Raw genomic sequence first — 18,197 nt, 5'->3', positions numbered from 1 at the left:
GGGGGTCTCTCTTACCCGCCCCAGCGCTGCCCTGGGAGGAGGGGGTCTCTCTTACCCGCCCCAGCGCTGCCCTGGGAGGGGGGGGGTCTCTCTTACCCGCCCCAGCGCTGCCCTGGGAGGGGGGGGGGTCTCTCTTACCCGCCCCAGCGCTGCCCTGGGAGGGGGGGGGGTCTCTCTTACCCGCCCCAGCGCTGCCCTGGGAGGGGGGGGGGTCTCTCTTACCCGCCCCAGCGCTGCCCTGGGAGGGGGGGGGGTCTCTCTTACCCGCCCCAGCGCTGCCCTGGGAGGGGGGGGGGTCTCTCTTACCCGCCCCAGCGCTGCCCTGGGAGGGGGGGGGGTCTCTCTTACCCGCCCCAGCGCTGCCCTGGGAGGGGGGGGGGGTCTCTCTTACCCGCCCCAGCGCTGCCCTGGGAGGGGGGGGGGTCTCTCTTACCCGCCCCAGCGCTGCCCTGGGAGGGGGGGGGGTCTCTCTTACCCGCCCCAGCGCTGCCCTGGGAGGGGGGGGGTCTCTCTTAGCCGCCCCAGCGCTGCCCTGGGAGGGGGGGGGGGTCTCTCTTACCCGCCCCAGCGCTGCCCTGGGAGGGGGGGGGGGTCTCTCTTACCCGCCCCAGCGCTGCCCTGGGAGGGGGGGGGGTCTCTCTTACCCGCCCCAGCGCTGCCCTGGGAGGGGGGGGGGGTCTCTCTTACCCGCCCCAGCGCTGCCCTGGGAGGGGGGGGGGGTCTCTCTTACCCGCCCCAGCGCTGCCCTGGGAGGGGGGGGGGTCTCTCTTACCCGCCCCAGCGCTGCCCTGGGAGGGGGGGGGGGTCTCTCTTACCCGCCCCAGCGCTGCCCTGGGAGGGGGGGGGGGTCTCTCTTAGCCGCCCCAGCGCTGCCCTGGGAGGGGGGGGGGGTCTCTCTTAGCCGCCCCAGCGCTGCCCTGGGAGGGGGGGGGGGTCTCTCTTAGCCGCCCCAGCGCTGCCCTGGGAGGGGGGGGGGGTCTCTCTTAGCCGCCCCAGCGCTGCCCTGGGAGGGGGGGGGGGTCTCTCTTAGCCGCCCCAGCGCTGCCCTGGGAGGGGGGGGGGTCTCTCTTAGCCGCCCCAGCGCTGCCCTGGGAGGGGGGGGGTCTCTCTTAGCCGCCCCAGCGCTGCCCTGGAAGGGGGGGGGGGGTCTCTCTTAGCCGCCCCAGCGCTGCCCTGGAAGGGGGGGGGGTCTCTCTTAGCCGCCCCAGCGCTGCCCTGGGAGGGGGGGGGGCTCTCTCTTACCCGCCCCAGCGCTGCCCTGGGAGGGGGGGGGTCTCTCTTACCCGCCCCAGCGCTGCCCTGGGAGGGGGGGGGGTCTCTCTTACCCGCCCCAGCGCTGCCCTGGGAGGGGGGGGGGTCTCTCTTACCCGCCCCAGCGCTGCCCTGGGAGGGGGGGGGGTCTCTCTTACCCGCCCCAGCGCTGCCCTGGGAGGGGGGGGGGGTCTCTCTTACCCGCCCCAGCGCTGCCCTGGGAGGGGGGGGGGTCTCTCTTACCCGCCCCAGCGCTGCCCTGGGAGGGGGGGGGTCTCTCTTACCCGCCCCAGCGCTGCCCTGGGAGGGGGGGGGGTCTCTCTTACCCGCCCCAGCGCTGCCCTGGGAGGGGGGGGGGGTCTCTCTTACCCGCCCCAGCGCTGCCCTGGGAGGGGGGGGGGGTCTCTCTTACCCGCCCCAGCGCTGCCCTGGGAGGGGGGGGGGTCTCTCTTACCCGCCCCAGCGCTGCCCTGGGAGGGGGGGGGGGTCTCTCTTACCCGCCCCAGCGCTGCCCTGGGAGGGGGGGGGGGTCTCTCTTACCCGCCCCAGCGCTGCCCTGGGAGGGGGGGGGGGTCTCTCTTACCCGCCCCAGCGCTGCCCTGGGAGGGGGGGGGGGGTCTCTCTTACCCGCCCCAGCGCTGCCCTGGGAGGGGGGGGGGTCTCTCTTACCCGCCCCAGCGCTGCCCTGGGAGGGGGGGGGGGGTCTCTCTTACCCGCCCCAGCGCTGCCCTGGGAGGGGGGGGGGGTCTCTCTTACCCGCCCCAGCGCTGCCCTGGGAGGGGGGGGGGGTCTCTCTTACCCGCCCCAGCGCTGCCCTGGGAGGGGGGGGGGGTCTCTCTTACCCGCCCCAGCGCTGCCCTGGGAGGGGGGGGGGGTCTCTCTTACCCGCCCCAGCGCTGCCCTGGGAGGGGGGGGGGGTCTCTCTTACCCGCCCCAGCGCTGCCCTGGGAGGGGGGGGGGGTCTCTCTTACCCGCCCCAGCGCTGCCCTGGGAGGGGGGGGGGGTCTCTCTTACCCGCCCCAGCGCTGCCCTGGGGGGGGGGGGGGGTCTCTCTTACCCGCCCCAGCGCTGCCCTGGGAGGGGGGGGGGGTCTCTCTTACCCGCCCCAGCGCTGCCCTGGGAGGGGGGGGGGGTCTCTCTTACCCGCCCCAGCGCTGCCCTGGGAGGGGGGGGGGGTCTCTCTTACCCGCCCCAGCGCTGCCCTGGGAGGGGGGGGGGTCTCTCTTACCCGCCCCAGCGCTGCCCTGGGAGGGGGGGGGGTCTCTCTTACCCGCCCCAGCGCTGCCCTGGGAGGGGGGGGGGTCTCTCTTACCCGCCCCAGCGCTGCCCTGGGAGGGGGGGGGGGTCTCTCTTACCCGCCCCAGCGCTGCCCTGGGAGGGGGGGGGGGTCTCTCTTACCCGCCCCAGCGCTGCCCTGGGAGGGGGGGGGGGTCTCTCTTACCCGCCCCAGCGCTGCCCTGGGAGGGGGGGGGGTCTCTCTTACCCGCCCCAGCGCTGCCCTGGGAGGGGGGGGGGGTCTCTCTTACCCGCCCCAGCGCTGCCCTGGGAGGGGGGGGGGGTCTCTCTTACCCGCCCCAGCGCTGCCCTGGGAGGGGGGGGGGGTCTCTCTTACCCGCCCCAGCGCTGCCCTGGGAGGGGGGGGGGGTCTCTCTTACCCGCCCCAGCGCTGCCCTGGGAGGGGGGGGGGTCTCTCTTACCCGCCCCAGCGCTGCCCTGGGAGGGGGGGGGGGTCTCTCTTACCCGCCCCAGCGCTGCCCTGGGAGGGGGGGGGGGTCTCTCTTACCCGCCCCAGCGCTGCCCTGGGAGGGGGGGGGGGTCTCTCTTACCCGCCCCAGCGCTGCCCTGGGAGGGGGGGGGGGTCTCTCTTACCCGCCCCAGCGCTGCCCTGGGAGGGGGGGGGGGTCTCTCTTACCCGCCCCAGCGCTGCCCTGGGAGGGGGGGGGGGTCTCTCTTACCCGCCCCAGCGCTGCCCTGGGAGGGGGGGGGGTCTCTCTTACCCGCCCCAGCGCTGCCCTGGGAGGGGGGGGGGGTCTCTCTTACCCGCCCCAGCGCTGCCCTGGGAGGGGGGGGGGGGTCTCTCTTACCCGCCCCAGCGCTGCCCTGGGAGGGGGGGGGGTCTCTCTTACCCGCCCCAGCGCTGCCCTGGGAGGGGGGGGGGTCTCTCTTACCCGCCCCAGCGCTGCCCTGGGAGGGGGGGGGGGTCTCTCTTACCCGCCCCAGCGCTGCCCTGGGAGGGGGGGGGGGTCTCTCTTACCCGCCCCAGCGCTGCCCTGGGAGGGGGGGGGGGTCTCTCTTACCCGCCCCAGCGCTGCCCTGGGAGGGGGGGGGGGTCTCTCTTACCCGCCCCAGCGCTGCCCTGGGAGGGGGGGGGGGTCTCTCTTACCCGCCCCAGCGCTGCCCTGGGAGGGGGGGGGGGGTCTCTCTTACCCGCCCCAGCGCTGCCCTGGGAGGGGGGGGGGGTCTCTCTTACCCGCCCCAGCGCTGCCCTGGGAGGGGGGGGGGGTCTCTCTTACCCGCCCCAGCGCTGCCCTGGGAGGGGGGGGGGGGTCTCTCTTACCCGCCCCAGCGCTGCCCTGGGAGGGGGGGGGGGTCTCTCTTACCCGCCCCAGCGCTGCCCTGGGAGGGGGGGGGGGTCTCTCTTACCCGCCCCAGCGCTGCCCTGGGAGGGGGGGGGGGGTCTCTCTTACCCGCCCCAGCGCTGCCCTGGGAGGGGGGGGGGGTCTCTCTTACCCGCCCCAGCGCTGCCCTGGGAGGGGGGGGGGGTCTCTCTTACCCGCCCCAGCGCTGCCCTGGGAGGGGGGGGGGGTCTCTCTTACCCGCCCCAGCGCTGCCCTGGGAGGGGGGGGGGGTCTCTCTTACCCGCCCCAGCGCTGCCCTGGGAGGGGGGGGGGGTCTCTCTTACCCGCCCCAGCGCTGCCCTGGGAGGGGGGGGGGGTCTCTCTTACCCGCCCCAGCGCTGCCCTGGGAGGGGGGGGGGGTCTCTCTTACCCGCCCCAGCGCTGCCCTGGGAGGGGGGGGGGGTCTCTCTTACCCGCCCCAGCGCTGCCCTGGGGGGGGGGGGTCTCTCTTACCCGCCCCAGCGCTGCCCTGGGAGGGGGGGGGGGTCTCTCTTACCCGCCCCAGCGCTGCCCTGGGAGGGGGGGGGGGTCTCTCTTACCCGCCCCAGCGCTGCCCTGGGAGGGGGGGGGGGTCTCTCTTACCCGCCCCAGCGCTGCCCTGGGAGGGGGGGGGGGTCTCTCTTACCCGCCCCAGCGCTGCCCTGGGAGGGGGGGGGGTCTCTCTTACCCGCCCCAGCGCTGCCCTGGGAGGGGGGGGGGGTCTCTCTTACCCGCCCCAGCGCTGCCCTGGGAGGGGGGGGGGTCTCTCTTACCCGCCCCAGCGCTGCCCTGGGAGGGGGGGGGGGTCTCTCTTACCCGCCCCAGCGCTGCCCTGGGAGGGGGGGGGGGTCTCTCTTACCCGCCCCAGCGCTGCCCTGGGAGGGGGGGGGGGTCTCTCTTACCCGCCCCAGCGCTGCCCTGGGAGGGGGGGGGGGTCTCTCTTACCCGCCCCAGCGCTGCCCTGGGGGGGGGGGGGTCTCTCTTACCCGCCCCAGCGCTGCCCTGGGGGGGGGGGGGTCTCTCTTACCCGCCCCAGCGCTGCCCTGGGGGGGGGGGGGGTCTCTCTTACCCGCCCCAGCGCTGCCCTGGGAGGGGGGGGGGGTCTCTCTTACCCGCCCCAGCGCTGCCCTGGGAGGGGGGGGGGGTCTCTCTTACCCGCCCCAGCGCTGCCCTGGGAGGGGGGGGGGTCTCTCTTACCCGCCCCAGCGCTGCCCTGGGAGGGGGGGGGGTCTCTCTTACCCGCCCCAGCGCTGCCCTGGGAGGGGGGGGGGTCTCTCTTACCCGCCCCAGCGCTGCCCTGGGAGGGGGGGGGGGTCTCTCTTACCCGCCCCAGCGCTGCCCTGGGAGGGGGGGGGGGGGTCTCTCTTACCCGCCCCAGCGCTGCCCTGGGAGGGGGGGGGGGGTCTCTCTTACCCGCCCCAGCGCTGCCCTGGGAGGGGGGGGGGTCTCTCTTACCCGCCCCAGCGCTGCCCTGGGAGGGGGGGGGTCTCTCTTACCCGCCCCAGCGCTGCCCTGGGAGGGGGGGGGTCTCTCTTACCCGCCCCAGCGCTGCCCTGGGAGGGGGGGGGGTCTCTCTTACCCGCCCCAGCGCTGCCCTGGGAGGGGGGGGTCTCTCTTACCCGCCCCAGCGCTGCCCTGGGAGGGGGGGGGGTCTCTCTTACCCGCCCCAGCGCTGCCCTGGGAGGGGGGGGGGGGTCTCTCTTACCCGCCCCAGCGCTGCCCTGGGAGGGGGGGGGGTCTCTCTTACCCGCCCCAGCGCTGCCCTGGGAGGGGGGGGGTCTCTCTTACCCGCCCCAGCGCTGCCCTGGGAGGGGGGGGGTCTCTCTTACCCGCCCCAGCGCTGCCCTGGGAGGGGGGGGTCTCTCTTACCCGCCCCAGCGCTGCCCTGGGGGGGGGGGGTCTCTCTTACCCGCCCCAGCGCTGCCCTGGGAGGGGGGGGGGGGTCTCTCTTACCCGCCCCAGCGCTGCCCTGGGAGGGGGGGGGGTCTCTCTTACCCGCCCCAGCGCTGCCCTGGGAGGGGGGGGGTCTCTCTTACCCGCCCCAGCGCTGCCCTGGGGGGGGGGTCTCTCTTACCCGCCCCAGCGCTGCCCTGGGAGGGGGGGGTCTCTCTTACCCGCCCCAGCGCTGCCCTGGGAGGGGGGGTCTCTCTTACCCGCCCCAGCGCTGCCCTGGGAGGGGGGGGGTCTCTCTTACCCGCCCCAGCGCTGCCCTGGGAGGGGGGGGGTCTCTCTTACCCGCCCCAGCGCTGCCCTGGGAGGGGGGGGGGTCTCTCTTACCCGCCCCAGCGCTGCCCTGGGAGGGGGGGGGTCTCTCTTACCCGCCCCAGCGCTGCCCTGGGAGGGGGGGGTCTCTCTTACCCGCCCCAGCGCTGCCCTGGGAGGGGGGGGGGTCTCTCTTACCCGCCCCAGCGCTGCCCTGGGAGGGGGGGGTCTCTCTTACCCGCCCCAGCGCTGCCCTGGGAGGGGGGGGGGTCTCTCTTACCCGCCCCAGCGCTGCCCTGGGAGGGGGGGGGGTCTCTCTTACCCGCCCCAGCGCTGCCCTGGGAGGGGGGGGTCTCTCTTACCCGCCCCAGCGCTGCCCTGGGAGGGGGGGGGGTCTCTCTTACCCGCCCCAGCGCTGCCCTGGGAGGGGGGGGGGTCTCTCTTACCCGCCCCAGCGCTGCCCTGGGAGGGGGGGGGGTCTCTCTTACCCGCCCCAGCGCTGCCCTGGGAGGGGGGGGGGGTCTCTCTTACCCGCCCCAGCGCTGCCCTGGGAGGGGGGGGGGTCTCTCTTACCCGCCCCAGCGCTGCCCTGGGAGGGGGGGGGGTCTCTCTTACCCGCCCCAGCGCTGCCCTGGGAGGGGGGGGGTCTCTCTTACCCGCCCCAGCGCTGCCCTGGGAGGGGGGGGGGTCTCTCTTACCCGCCCCAGCGCTGCCCTGGGAGGGGGGGGGGTCTCTCTTACCCGCCCCAGCGCTGCCCTGGGAGGGGGGGGGGGTCTCTCTTACCCGCCCCAGCGCTGCCCTGGGAGGGGGGGGGGGTCTCTCTTACCCGCCCCAGCGCTGCCCTGGGAGGGGGGGGGGGTCTCTCTTACCCGCCCCAGCGCTGCCCTGGGAGGGGGGGGGTCTCTCTTACCCGCCCCAGCGCTGCCCTGGGAGGGGGGGGGTCTCTCTTACCCGCCCCAGCGCTGCCCTGGGAGGGGGGGGGTCTCTCTTACCCGCCCCAGCGCTGCCCTGGGAGGGGGGGGGGGTCTCTCTTACCCGCCCCAGCGCTGCCCTGGGAGGGGGGGGGTCTCTCTTACCCGCCCCAGCGCTGCCCTGGGAGGGGGGGGGTCTCTCTTACCCGCCCCAGCGCTGCCCTGGGGGGGGGGGTCTCTCTTACCCGCCCCAGCGCTGCCCTGGGAGGGGGGGGGTCTCTCTTACCCGCCCCAGCGCTGCCCTGGGAGGGGGGGGGTCTCTCTTACCCGCCCCAGCGCTGCCCTGGGAGGGGGGGGTCTCTCTTACCCGCCCCAGCGCTGCCCTGGGAGGGGGGGGGGTCTCTCTTACCCGCCCCAGCGCTGCCCTGGGAGGGGGGGGGTCTCTCTTACCCGCCCCAGCGCTGCCCTGGGAGGGGGGGGGGGTCTCTCTTACCCGCCCCAGCGCTGCCCTGGGAGGGGGGGGGGGTCTCTCTTACCCGCCCCAGCGCTGCCCTGGGAGGGGGGGGGGTCTCTCTTACCCGCCCCAGCGCTGCCCTGGGAGGGGGGGGGGGTCTCTCTTACCCGCCCCAGCGCTGCCCTGGGAGGGGGGGGGTCTCTCTTACCCGCCCCAGCGCTGCCCTGGGAGGGGGGGGGGTCTCTCTTACCCGCCCCAGCGCTGCCCTGGGAGGGGGGGGGGGTCTCTCTTACCCGCCCCAGCGCTGCCCTGGGAGGGGGGGGGGCTCTCTTACCCGCCCCAGCGCTGCCCTGGGAGGGGGGGGGGTCTCTCTTACCCGCCCCAGCGCTGCCCTGGGAGGGGGGGGGGCTCTCTCTTACCCGCCCCAGCGCTGCCCTGGGAGGGGGGGGTCTCTTACCCGCCCCAGCGCTGCCCTGGGGGGGGGGGTCTCTCTTACCCGCCCCAGCGCTGCCCTGGGAGGGGGGGGGTCTCTCTGCACCCGCCCCAGCGCTGCCCTGGGAGGGGGGGGTCTCTCTTACCCGCCCCAGCGCTGCCCTGGGAGGGGGGTCTCTTACCCGCCCCAGCGCTGCCCTGGGAGGGGGGGGTCTCCTTACCCGCCCCAGCGCTGCCCTGGGAGGGGGGGTCTCTCTTACCCGCCCCAGCGCTGCCCTGGGAGGGGGGGGTCTCTCTTACCCGCCCCAGCGGCTGCCCTGGGGGGGGGGGTCTCTGCCCGCCCCAGCGCTGCCCTGGGAGGGGGGGTCTCTCTTACCCGCCCCAGCGCTGCCCTGGGGGGGTCTCTCTTACCCGCCCCAGCGCTGCCCTGGGAGGGGGGGGTCTCTCTTACCCGCCCCAGCGCTGCCCTGGGAGGGGGGGTCCTCTCTTACCCGCCCCAGCGCTGCCCTGGAGGGGGGTCTCTCTTATCCGCCCCAGCGCTGCCCTGGGAGGGGGGGTCTCTCTTACCCGCCCCAGCGCTGCCCTGGGAGGGGGTCTCTCTTACCCGCCCCAGCGCTGCCCTGGGAGGGGGGGTCTCTCTTACCCGCCCCAGCGCTGCCCTGGGGGGGGGGTCTCTCTTACCCGCCCCAGCGCTGCCCTGGGGAGGGGGGGGGGTCTCTCTTACCCGCCCCAGCGCTGCCCTGGGAGGGGGGGTCTCTCTTACCCGCCCCAGCGCTGCCCTGGGAGGGGGGGGGCCCTGGGGGGGGTCTCTCTTACCCGCCCCAGCGCTGCCCTGGGAGGGGGGTCTCTCTTACCCGCCCCAGCGCTGCCCTGGGAGGGGGGTCTCTCTTACCCGCCCCAGCGCTGCCCGGGGGAGGGGGGTCTCTCTTACCCGCCCCAGCGCTGCCCTGGGAGGGGGGGGTCTCTCTTACCCGCCCCAGCGCTGCCCTGGGAGGGGGGGGTCTCTCTTACCCGCCCCAGCGCTGCCCTGGGAGGGGGGTCTCTCTTACCCGCCCCAGCGCTGCCCTGGGAGGGGGTCTCTCTTACCCGCCCCAGCGCTGCCCTGGGAGGGGGTCTCTCTTACCCGCCCCAGCGCTGCCCTGGGAGGGGGTCTCTCTTACCCGCCCCAGCGCTGCCCTGGGAGGGGGGTCTCTCTTACCCGCCCCAGCGCTGCCCTGGGAGGGGGGGTCTCTCTTACCCGCCCCAGCGCTGCCCTGGGAGGGGGGGTCTCTTACCCGCCCCAGCGCTGCCCTGGGAGGGGGGGTCTCTCTTACCCGCCCCAGCGCTGCCCTGGGAGGGGGTCTCTCTTACCCGCCCCAGCGCTGCCCTGGGGAGGGGGGGGGGTCTCTCTTACCCGCCCCAGCGCTGCCCTGGGAGGGGGGGGTCTCTTACCCGCCCCAGCGCTGCCCTGGGAGGGGGTCTCTCTTACCCGCCCCAGCGCTGCCCTGGGAGGGGGGGTCTCTCTTACCCGCCCCAGCGCTGCCCTGGGAGGGGGGGTCTCTCTTACCCGCCCCAGCGCTGCCCTGGGAGGGGGTCTCTCTACCCGCCCCAGCGCTGCCCTGGGAGGGGGGGTCCCTGGGAGGGGGGTCTCTTACCCGCCCCAGCGCTGCCCTGGGAGGGGGTCTCTCTTACCCGCCCCAGCGCTGCCCTGGGAGGGGGGTCTCTCTTACCCGCCCCAGCGCTGCCCTGGGAGGGGGGGTCTCTCTTACCCGCCCCAGCGCTGCCCTGGGAGGGGGGTCTCTACCCGCCCCAGCGCTGCCCTGGGAGGGGGTCTCTCTTACCCGCCCCAGCGCTGCCCTGGGAGGGGGGGGGGTCTCTCTTACCCGCCCCAGCGCTGCCCTGGGAGGGGGGGGGCCCCACCCGCCCCAGCGCTGCCCTGGGAGGGGGGGTCTCTCTTACCCGCCCCTCCTGCCCCAGCGCTGCCCTGGGAGGGGGGGGGGGCCCCTCTTACCCGCCCCAGCGCTGCCCTGGGAGGGGGGGGTCTCTCTTACCCGCCCCAGCGCTGCCCTGGGGGGGGTCTCTCTTACCCGCCCCAGCGCTGCCCTGGGAGGGGGGGGTCTCTTACCCGCCCCAGCGCTGCCCTGGGAGGGGGGTCTCTCTTACCTGCCCCAGCGCTGCCCTGGGAGGGGGGCTCTCTTACCCGCCCCAGCGCTGCCCTGGGGGGGGGGTCTCTCTTACCCGCCCCAGCGCTGCCCTGGGAGGGGGGTCTCTTACCCGCCCCAGCGCTGCCCTGGGAGGGGGGGTCTCTTACCCGCCCCAGCGCTGCCCTGGGAGGGGGGGTCTCTCTTACCCGCCCCAGCGCTGCCCTGGGGGGGGGGTCTCTTACCCGCCCCAGCGCTGCCCTGGGAGGGGGGTCCCTCTTACCCGCCCCAGCGCTGCCCTGGGAGGGGGGGTCTCTCTTACCCGCCCCAGCGCTGCCCTGGGAGGGGGTCTCTCTTACCCGCCCCAGCGCTGCCCTGGGAGGGGGGGTCTCTCTTACCTGCCCCAGCGCTGCCCTGGGAGGGGGGTCTCTCTTACCCGCCCCAGCGCTGCCCTGGGGGGGTCTCTCTTACCCGCCCCAGCGCTGCCCTGGGAGGGGGGTCTCTTACCCGCCCCAGCGCTGCCCTGGGAGGGGGGTCTCTCTTACCCGCCCCAGCGCTGCCCTGGGAGGGGGGGGTCTCTCTTACCCGCCCCAGCGCTGCCCTGGGAGGGGGGTCTTCATCTGGCCCAGCGCTGCCCTGGGAGGGGGGGGTCTCTCTTACCCGCCCCAGCGCTGCCCTGGGAGGGGAGGGGTCTCTTACCCGCCCCAGCGCTGCCCTGGGAGGGGGGGGGGGTCTCTGGCCCGCCCCAGCGCTGCCCTGGGAGGGGGTCTCTCTTACCCGCCCCAGCGCTGCCCTGGGAGGGGGGTCTCTCTTACCCGCCCCAGCGCTGCCCTGGGAGGGGGGGGTCTTACCCGCCCCAGCGCTGCCCTGGGGGGGGGTCTCTCTTACCCGCCCCAGCGCTGCCCTGGGAGGGGGTCTCTCTTACCCGCCCCAGCGCTGCCCTGGGAGGGGGGGGGTCTCTCTTACCCGCCCCAGCGCTGCCCTGGGGGGGGGGGGTCTCTCTTACCCGCCCCAGCGCTGCCCGGGGTGTGGGGGTCTCTTACCCGCCCCAGCGCTGCCCTGGGAGGGGGGTCTCTCTTACCCGCCCCAGCGCTGCCCTGGGGGGGGGGTCTCTCTTACCCGCCCCAGCGCTGCCCTGGGAGGGGGTCTCTCTTACCCGCCCCAGCGCTGCCCTGGGAGGGGGTCTCTCTTACCCGCCCCAGCGCTGCCCTGGGAGGGGGGGGTCTCTCTACCCGCCCCAGCGCTGCCCTGGGAGGGGGGGGGTCTCTCTTACCCGCCCCAGCGCTGCCCTGGGAGGGGGGTCTCTTACCCGCCCCAGCGCTGCCCTGGGGAGGGGGGTCTCTTCACCGCCCACAGGGCTGCCCTGGGAGGGGGGGTCTCTCCTACCCGCCCCAGCGCTGCCCTGGGAGGGGGGGTCTCTCTTACCCGCCCCAGCGCTGCCCTGGGAGGGGGTCTCTCTTACCCGCCCCAGCGCTGCCCTGGGAGGGGGGGGGTCTCTCTTACCCGCCCCAGCGCTGCCCTGGGGGGGGGGGGTCTCTTACCCGCCCCAGCGCTGCCCTGGGAGGGGGGGGGTCTCTCTTACCCGCCCCAGCGCTGCCCTGGGGGGGGGGCTCTCCTGCCCCGCCCCTGGGGCTGCCCTGGGGGGGGGGGGGGTCTCTCTTACCCGCCCCAGCGCTGCCCTGGGAGGGGGGTCTCTCTTCCCTGCCCCAGCGCTGCCTGGGCTGGGGGGGGTCTCTCTTACCCGCCCCAGCGCTGCCCTGGGAGGGGGGGGTCTCTTACCTGCCCCAGCGCTGCCCTGGGGGGGGGGGGTCTCTTACCCGCCCCAGCGCTGCCCTGGGAGGGGGGGGGGCTCTCTTACCCGCCCCAGCGCTGCCCTGGGAGGGGGGGGGTCTCTCTTACCCGCCCCAGCGCTGCCCTGGGAGGGGGGGGTCTCTCTTACCTGCCCCAGCGCTGCCCTGGGGGGGTCTCTCTTACCTGCCCCAGCGCTGCCCTGGGGGGGTCTCTCTTACCCGCCCCAGCGCTGCCCTGGGAGGGGGGGTCTCTTACCCGCCCCAGCGCTGCCCTGGGAGGGGGGGCCCCAGCGCTGCCCTGGGAGGGGGGGTCTCTCTTACCCGCCCCAGCGCTGCCCTGGGAGGGGGGGGGGTCTCTTACCCGCCCCAGCGCTGCCCTGGGAGGGGGTCTCTCTGCCCCCCAGCGCTGCCCTGGGAGGGGGGTCTCTCTACCCGCCCCAGCGCTGCCCTGGGAGGGGGGCTCTCTTACCTGCCCCAGCGCTGCCCTGGGAGGGGGGTCTCTCTTACCCGCCCCAGCGCTGCCCTGGGAGGGGGTCTCTCTTACCCGCCCCAGCGCTGCCCTGGGAGGGGGGGGTCTCTCTTACCCGCCCCAGCGCTGCCCTGGGAGGGGGTCTCTTACCCGCCCCAGCGCTGCCCTGGGAGGGGGGGGTCTCTCTTACCTGCCCCAGCGCTGCCCTGGGAGGGGGGGGTCTCTCTTACCCGCCCCAGCGCTGCCCTGGGAGGGGGGGGGTCTCTCTTACCCGCCCCAGCGCTGCCCTGGGAGGGGGGTCTCTCTTACCTGCCCCAGCGCTGCCCTGGGAGGGGGTCTCTCTTACCCGCCCCAGCGCTGCCCTGGGAGGGGGGTCTCTTACCCGCCCCAGCGCTGCCCTGGGAGGGGGTCTCTCTTACCCGCCCCAGCGCTGCCCTGGGAGGGGGGGGTCTCTCTTACCCGCCCCAGCGCTGCCCTGGGAGGGGGGGTCTCTCTTACCCGCCCCAGCGCTGCCCTGGGGGGGGGGGTCTCTCTTACCCGCCCCAGCGCTGCCCTGGGGAGGGGGGTCTCTCTTACCCGCCCCAGCGCTGCCCTGGGAGGGGGGGGTCCTCTCTTACCCGCCCCAGCGCTGCCCTGGGAGGGGGGGTCTCTCTTACCCGCCCCAGCGCTGCCCTGGGAGGGGGGGGTCTCTCTTACCCGCCCCAGCGCTGCCCTGGGAGGGGGGGTCTCTCTTACCCGCCCCAGCGCTGCCCTGGGAGGGGGGGGTCTCTCTTACCCGCCCCAGCGCTGCCCTGGGAGGGGGGGGGCTGCCCTGGGAGGGGGTCTCTCTACCTGCCCCAGCGCTGCCCTGGGAGGGGGGGTCTCTCTTACCCGCCCCAGCGCTGCCCTGGGAGGGGGGTCTCACCCGCCCCCAGCGCTGCCCTGGGGGGGGGGGTCTCTCTTACCCGCCCCAGCGCTGCCCTGGGAGGGGGGTCTCTCTTACCTGCCCCAGCGCTGCCCTGGGGAGGGGGGTCTCTCTTACCAGCCCAATGCTGCCCTGGGAGGGGGTCTCTCTTACCCGCCCCAGCGCTGCCCTGGGAGGGGGGGGTCTCTCTTACCCGCCCCAATGCTGCCCTGGGAGGGGGGGTCTCTCTTACCCGCCCCAGCGCTGCCCTGGGAGGGGGGGGTCTCTCTTACCCGCCCCACGCTGCCCTGGGAGGGGGCTCTGACCCGCCCCAGCGCTGCCCTGGGAGGGGGGGTCTCTCTTACCCGCCCCAATGCTGCCCTGGGAGGGGGTCTCTCTTACCCGCCCCAGCGCTGCCCTGGGAGGGGGTCTCTCTTACCCGCCCCAGCGCTGCCCTGGGAGGGGGGGTCTCTCTTACCCGCCCCAGCGCTGCCCTGGGAGGGGGGTGTCTTACCTGCCCCAGCGCTGCTGCCTGGGAGGGGGGGTCTCTCTTACCCGCCCCAGCGCTGCCCTGGGAGGGGGGGGGTCTCCTTACCTGCCCCAGCGCTGCCCTGGGAGGGGGGGTCTCTCTTACCCGCCCCAGCTGCCCGGGGAGGGGGGTCTCTCTTACCTGCCCCAGCGCTGCCCTGGGAGGGGGGGTCTCTCTTACCCGCCCCAGCGCTGCCCTGGGAGGGGGCCCGCCCCAGCGCTGCCCTGGGAGGGGGGGTCTCTCTTACCCGCCCCAGCGCTGCCCTGGGGGGGGGTCTCTCTTACCCGCCCCAGCGCTGCCCTGGGAGGGGGGTCTCTCTTACCCGCCCCAGCGCTGCCCTGGGAGGGGGTCTCTCTTACCCGCCCCAGCGCTGCCCTGGGAGGGGGTCTCTCTTACCCGCCCCAGCGCTGCCCTGGGAGGGGGTCTCTCTTACCCGCCCCAGCGCTGCCCTGGGAGGGGGGGTCTCTCTTACCCGCCCCAGCGCTGCCCTGGGGGGGGGTCTCTCTTACCCGCCCCAGCGCTGCCCTGGGAGGGGGGGTCTCTCTTACCCGCCCCAGCGCTGCCCTGGGAGGGGGGGTCTCTCTTACCCGCCCCAGCGCTGCCCTGGGGAGGGGGGTCTCTCTTACCCGCCCCAGCGCTGCCCTGGGAGGGGGGTCTCTCTTACCCGCCCCAGCGCTGCCCTGGGAGGGGGTCTCTCTTACCCGCCCCAGCGCTGCCCTGGGAGGGGGCCCTTACCTGCCCCAGCGCTGCCCTGGGAGGGGGTCTCTCTTACCTGCCCCAGCGCTGCCCTGGGAGGGGGTCTCTCTTACCTGCCCCAGCGCTGCCCTGGGAGGGGGGGTCTCTCTTACCCGCCCCAGCGCTGCCCTGGGAGGGGGGTCTCTCTTACCCGCCCCAGCGCTGCCCTGGGAGGGGGGCCCAGCGCTGCCCCTGCGGGGGCCTCTCTTACCCGCCCCAGCGCTGCCCTGGGAGGGGGGGTCTCTCTTACCCGCCCCAGCGCTGCCCTGGGAGGGGGTCTCTCTTACCCGCCCCAGCGCTGCCCTGGGGGGTCCTGGCCGGGCGGGGGGCGCGGAGGGAGCAGCGGGACCGGCCCTGCTGGGGATCCCCCCGCCGGGCTCTGTCCAGGGCCGGGGGCGCCTCCGAGCCGCTTCTTGCGCGGAGCTGAGCCAGGCCCCGCCCCCAGCCCCGCCGGGTCCTAGCGCCTCCCCCCCGCCCCCAGCCCCGCCGGGTCCTAGCGCCTCCCCCCCGCCTCCAGCCCCGCCGGGTCCTAGCGCCTCTCCCCGCCCCCAGCCCCGCCGGGTCCTAGCGCCTCTCCCCGCCCCCAGCCCCGCCGTCCCAGCGCCTCTCCCCCGCCCCCAGCCCCGCCGGGTCCTAGCGCCTCCCTCCCGCCCCCAGCCCCGCCGGGTCCTAGCGCCTCTCCCCCGCCCCCAGCCCCGCCGGGTCCTAGCGCCTCCCTCCCGCCCCCAGCCCCGCCGGGTCCTAGCGCCTCTCCCCCGCCCCCAGCCCCGCCGGGTCCTAGCGCCTCTCCCCCGCCCCCCAGCCCCGCCGGGTCCTAGCGCCTCCCTCCCGCCCCCAGCCCCGCCGGGTCCTAGCGCCTCTCCCCCGCCCCCAGCCCCGCCGGGTCCTAGCGCCTCTCCCCCGCCCCCAGCCCCGCCGGGTCCTAGCGCCTCCCTCCCCCGGCCCCCAGCCCCGCCGGGTCCTAGCGCCCCCCGCTCCCCCGCCGGGTCCTAGCGCCTCCTCCCCGCCCCCCAGCCCCGCCGGGTCCTAGCGCCTCCCCCCCGCCCCCAGCCCCGCCGGGTCCTAGCGCCTCCTCCCCGCCCCCAGCCCCGCCGGGTCCTAGCGCCTCTCCCCGCCCCCAGCCCCGCCGGGTCCTAGCGCCCCCCCCCCCCCCCCCCTCCCCCCCCCCCAGCCCCGCCGGGTCCTAGCGCCTCCCCCTCGCTCCGTGCGGGCCCCGCCCCCAGCCCCGCTGGGTCCTAGCGCCTCCCCATCCCCCCCCCCCCCGCTCCGTGCGGGCCCCGCCCCCAGCCCCGCCGGGTCCTAGCGCCTCCCCCGCTCCGCGGGCCCCGCCCCCCCAGCCCCGCCGGGTCCTAGCGCCTCCCCCGCCCCCAGCCCCGCCGGGTCCTAGCGCCTCTCCCCCCCCCCCAGCCCCGCCGGGTCCTAGCGCCTCCCCCCCGCCCCCAGCCCCGCCGGGTCCTAGCGCCTCTCCCCCGCCCCCAGCCCCGCCGGGTCCTAGCGCCTCCCTCCCGCCCCCAGCCCCGCCGGGTCCTAGCGCCTCCCCCCGCCCCCAGCCCCGCCGGGTCCTAGCGCCTCCCTCCCGCCCCCAGCCCCGCCGGGTCCTAGCGCCTCTCCCCCGCCCCCAGCCCCGCCGGGTCCTAGCGCCTCTCCCCCGCCCCCCCAGCCCCGCCGGGTCCTAGCGCCTCCCTCCCGCCCCCAGCCCCGCCGGGTCCTAGCGCCTCCCCCCGCCCCCAGCCCCGCCGGGTCCTAGCGCCTCTCCCCCGCCCCCCAGCCCCGCCGGGTCCTAGCGCCTCCCTCCCCCGGCCCCCAGCCCCGCCGGGTCCTAGCGCCTCCCGCTCCCCCGCCGGGTCCTAGCGCCTCCTCCCCGCCCCCAGCCCCGCCGGGTCCTAGCGCCTCCCCCCCGCCCCCAGCCCCGCCGGGTCCTAGCGCCTCCTCCCCGCCCCCAGCCCCGCCGGGTCCTAGCGCCTCTCCCCCGCCCCCAGCCCCGCCGGGTCCTAGCGCCTCTCCCCGCCCCCCAGCCCCGCCGGGTCCTAGCGCCTCCCCCTCGCTCCGTGCGGGCCCCGCCCCCAGCCCCGCTGGGTCCTAGCGCCTCCCCATCCCCCCCCCCGCTCCGTGCGGGCCCCGCCCCCAGCCCCGCCGGGTCCTAGCGCCTCCCCCGCTCCGTGCGGGCCCCGCCCCCAGCCCCGCCGGGTCCTAGCGCCTCCCCCGCCCCCAGCCCCGCCGGGTCCTAGCGCCTCTCCCCCGCCCCCAGCCCCGCCGGGTCCCAGCGCCCCCCCCCGCCCCCAGCCCCGCCGGGTCCTAGCGCCTCCCCCTCGCTCCGTGCGGGCCCCACCCCCAGCCCCGCCGGGTCCCCGCGCCCTCCCTCGCTCCGTGCGGGCCCCGCCCCTAGCCCCGCTGGGTCCTAGCGCCTCCCCCCACCCCCCCAGCCCCGCCGGGTCCTAGCGCCTCCCCCTCGCTCCGTGCGGGCCCCGCCCCTAGCCCCGCTGGGCCCCGGCCGCTTCCCCCCGCCCCCAGCCCCGCCGGGTCCTAGGGCCTCTAACGGTGTGTAGGGCCTCTAACGGTCTGAATCCAGCCTTGCTCGGTGGGGGAATCTTGGACAACCTCCCCCTCAAAAGCGGCGAGGAGTCCTGTGGCACCTTATAGCCTAACCGAAGTGTAGGAGCATAAGCTTTCGTGGGCAAAGACCCACCTCGTCAGATGCACTTCGTGGTCTTTGCCCACGAAAGCTTATGCTCCTACACTTCAGTTAGTCTATAAGGTGCCACAGGACTCCTCCTCGCTTTTGCAGATTCAGACTAATACGGCTACCCCTCTGATACTCCCCCTCAGTTCTCTAGGCCCAGGGCAACCCTCCCACCCTGCTGCAGGCTCTAGTGTCCTCTAGCAAGTAGGCTAATATCCTTGGGTTCCCAACTGTAGCCCTTACAGCAGTCATGTCAAACATGTGGCCCAACAGAATTTTTTTGTGGCCCGCAACTACATCTTTATAAATGATCTAAGTGCAGCCCAGTTACACTGTTTATAACAGGGGTGGCCAATCCACGGCTCTTTGATTAAGGAAACGAGGCTCTTGCTGGTTCTGAACTGCGCGCCAGGACTGCTCACGGCCGGCCGCTCTGTGCACGTGCCCCAGCGCATGGAGGAGATGGTGGTGGCTTTGAGGCCCAAGCATTAGGTTAGAGCGGGAGGAGGGAAGGCTGAGGGTGCCTGGCTCTGGGGGAGGGGAGAGGGATTGGGTTATAGCGGGGGGGGGGGCAAGCACCTTAAACTCAAAAGTCTTCATGAATGCAAATAACAATTTTACACATCAAATTACTGTATTCTATTCAAACAAACCTGAAAAAATATTATCAAATATACCTAAAACATAATCTAATAATAATAAACAATTAGGACTTTCCGATAAAAGTACGTTTTCTTTGGTGGCCCTGAAAGCTATCAGTTTTCGTTTGTGTGGCCCTCAGTAGGTTTCGAGTTTGACATGCCTGGCCAACTCTGCTCCCCCCCGACCGGTTCTCCCTCCCTCCTCCCCCGGCCAACTCCGCCCCCCCCCCACGGGTTCTCCCCCCTCCTCCCCCGGCCAACTCCGCCCCCCCGACCGGTTCTCCCCCCCCCCTCCTCCCCCGGCCAACTCCGCCCCCCCGACCGGTTCTCCCCCCCCCCCCTCCCCCGGCCACTCCCCCCCGACCGGTTCTCCCCCCCCCCCCCGGCCAACTCCGCCCCCCCGACCGGTTCTCCCCCCCCTCCTCCCCCGGCCAACTCCCCCCCCCCACCGGTTCCCCCCCTCCTCCCCCGGCCAACTCCCCCCCCCGACCGGTCCCCCCCCT

The 18,197-nt window shown here is 75.5% G+C and overlaps 1 protein-coding gene across 1 annotated transcript in view; it reads right to left on the bottom strand.

Annotated features, from left to right (window-relative positions):
* LOC106731983 (uncharacterized) overlaps nucleotides 1–10,023 on the bottom strand; it is a 40,290-nt gene extending 30,267 nt beyond the window's left edge. Inside the window, exon 1 of the mRNA XM_089774298.1 lies at nucleotides 9,990–10,023. The gene's annotated coding sequence lies outside the window, so the exon portion shown is untranslated. The remainder of the gene's footprint in view (nucleotides 1–9,989) is intronic.
* Between the last annotated feature and the right edge of the window lie 8,174 nt (nucleotides 10,024–18,197).

The sequence above is a fragment of the Pelodiscus sinensis genome, chromosome 30 (genome assembly GCF_052426305.1).
Source record: "Pelodiscus sinensis isolate ZL-2025 chromosome 30, ASM5242630v1, whole genome shotgun sequence".
In the NCBI taxonomy this organism is placed as follows: Eukaryota; Metazoa; Chordata; order Testudines; family Trionychidae; genus Pelodiscus; species Pelodiscus sinensis.
The sequence above is the reverse complement of the archived record's forward strand: the minus strand, read 5'-3'. Positions and strand labels throughout refer to the sequence as shown.